At 55.9% G+C, this 2,733-nt stretch overlaps 1 long non-coding RNA gene across 1 annotated transcript in view; it reads left to right on the forward strand.

Annotated features, from left to right (window-relative positions):
• Positions 1 to 2,125: 2,125 nt before the first annotated feature.
• LOC107210532 overlaps positions 2,126 to 2,733 on the forward strand; it is a 7,335-nt gene continuing 6,727 nt past the window's right edge. Inside the window, exon 1 of the long non-coding RNA XR_001523949.2 lies at positions 2,126 to 2,243. This is a non-coding gene — a long non-coding RNA (uncharacterized LOC107210532). The remainder of the gene's footprint in view (positions 2,244 to 2,733) is intronic.

A 2,733-nucleotide genomic window follows, 5' to 3' on the forward strand; every position in this document is an offset into this window, starting at 1 on the left:
AGGACACAAAAGTCACGTTAGGGGCTGCCTTTGACTTTTTCTCCTGCCTGGTGGGACGGGGACAGCAGAGAGGGGAAAAACTCAAGGCAGTGTCCCTGTACACACATCTCTCCCTCCCTACACCTGCCAAATCCAGCCCCATTCCTCCTCCCAGCAGCTCCTGAGGTGGTTTTGCCGAGCGTTCCCTCTGGCAGGCACGAGCCATCCTGCTCCGCGTGGCACTGCGATTCCTGTGCCAGCACTGCCCGTCTCTGCAGCTGCACTGTCTTAGCTGTTAATTTAATAATTAACTTTAGCAAGCCTCATTAAGGCACCTCCTGCCTTTCTCCACATGGTGATGGCGTGTTAGGGCCGCTGGTAATCCCAGCCAAGGCCGGGGCACTGAGCTGCTGCTGCCGCTGCTGTGAGGCACCCGGGCACACCGTCTGCTCCATCCTCAAACACAGACATGTCCTCCCAGGGCTCTCCAGCCTTTCTCCCCCTCCCCACACTCTCTGGGGGGAAAACATTTCCATCTCGTGACAGATGCAGTGCAATTGCTCTTTGAAGACTCCTTGGGTTGGCACCATCTTTGTACAGGGGACTGGAAGATGATTCCGTGGGGCTTCCCCAAGTGCTGCTGTTTGGGATGCTTTGCCTGCTGAAGCTGTTCTCCCTGCAACCCCTCTAGTGTCCTGCTCAGTTGTGTCATAGCCCAAACACCAGGAAAACACCCAAGAAATTGTGGTGTGGTTGGCTGCTTACATTTAAACCTTTTCTAACACACTGGATAAACATTCTGGTCCCATCTTGAAGGTCTGCTGGCTCCTGGAGGGCAATCCTGCTCACTCATCCCACTTCCAGGATACAGGACAGGGTTTGGAGGCAGCTCCTGGGCTGCACCTGTCTCAGGAGCAGCTGCTAGTTTTTGGGGATTTGCAATGCCAGCACCAGATCAATCAGGATCTGTCCTTCCCTGGAAGAACCAGTTCCCCAGGTAGCAGCAAATGGCACTTTCCCTTGGGCAGGGGCCAGGGACCCTGTCCTGCTCAGCAGGGCTTTGCAGATAGGCAGGCTGCAAGGCGTGCAGTTCACATGAAGAGGGGAGATAGCACAGCCTGAGCACTGGGCGCTCAGAGAGGCCAGAGGGATGGAGTGAGCCAGCAGGGCTTTGCCCATGATAAAAGCTTCAGCAGCCCTGTGTGTAATCAGGAGAGGGCAGCCCCAGCTCTTAACTGCATCTCTGGTGAGCCAGGCTGGGTGGGGTGCCACAGGCACCCAGGATGACAGTGCTGGAGATAGCTCAGCTCCCCAGGAGACAGAGCTGGCAAGGGAGAGAGGGGCTGCCTCTGGAAGGGAGGATTTCCCACCATGGCAGTGCTATGCAGCCCAAGGAGCTGTGCAGCTGTGGTGCCTTCCTGCGTGGTCGGTCCTTTGGGAACTGGCAGTGCCATTCTCCTGCCCTCTCCTTCATCCTGGGCCTCTGCAGTGGAACTCCCCCATCCCTGCTTCCAGGGAGAGGAGATCCAGGGAGTAAAAGGAAGATATCTGTGGCTGGCTCAGCACCACAGGTTGCAGATCCTCCACCACCAGCATCCCCAGCTGGTTCCAAACACCTCCTGTCCTGCTCAGAAGCACTTACAGGCTCAGAGGCTCTTCTTGCTTCCCACAGCTTTCATGTGCCCCTGTGGCCAGACTTGGGCTTCCTAAAATCATATGGCTGCAAATCAGGACTTGGTCCGAGCTTTTCAGATCACACCATGCCTCTCAGGGCAGCTTGACCCTATTCCTGTGCCCACCCTCCTGGCAGGAGCTGTTCCACCAGCCAGGGCACTGTGCTCTCAAAGCAGATTCTTTTTTTCTCTCCTTGTTTTTAATTTATTTCCCTTTTTTTTTTTTTTTTTTTTTTTTTTTTTAAACCAAACAGGACCAAACAGGGTGTTAGAGGACCATGGCAATCTGGGGAGGATGCTCCCAGCTCCCTGCCAGGGGTTACAGTTCTTTTCCCCCCACTATTTCTTTGAGGATGGCACAGCCCCAAGCCTCCATCCAGCTGATGGTGCAACTCTGGGGACTTGTCAGCCCTGCCCTGTGACTCAACAAAACCACCTGACCCTGTAAACAGGCACCCCAGAGCACCCCAAGAATGAAGGGGGATGTCCTTGGCCCCGTCCCAGGGGGAGCCAGGTACCAGGGGAGAGCTTTGGTTGGTGCCTTGGCCAGCCATGCTCTGCCGTGGGTTCTGGCTGAGCTCCCAGCAGACGGTAGGTGCCATGGAAAACCCACTGAAAACCTGTTTATGGCTCCCACAGCCTTGTGCTGTGCTTTTTTTCGTTTTCCTCGAGAGTCTCTGGAGGTGAGAGGAGGTTCCCCCTCTCTCTGGTCCTTGGGGCTCTCTCTTGAGAGGCATTAGAAAATCGATGCAGTGGGAATTGCTTATCCTTTCTGGGAGGGATGAGACTCCGGGATGGTGCAGGCAGAGTAATGTTTGAGCTGTCACTGTGCCCAGCAAAGGTCACGGTGGAAGCTCTGGGGTGCTTGAGGATTGGGAACAGCACAGATCCCTCTTGAATTTACCTGTGTTCTCCCCCTTTCCTGCTGGGAAAGGAGCCCGGACATGGCACGGGCAGGAGAGAAGTTCCTCGGAAGGAAATGCTGCTGCTGGGAGCGGGGGAGCCCCGGGATGAGGGAATCCCGGGATGAAGGGAGCCCCGGGATGAGGGAATCCCGGGATGAAGGGAGCCCCGGGATGAG

This window comes from Parus major, chromosome 13, assembly GCF_001522545.3.
Source record: "Parus major isolate Abel chromosome 13, Parus_major1.1, whole genome shotgun sequence".
NCBI lineage: Eukaryota > Metazoa > Chordata > Aves > Passeriformes > Paridae > Parus > Parus major.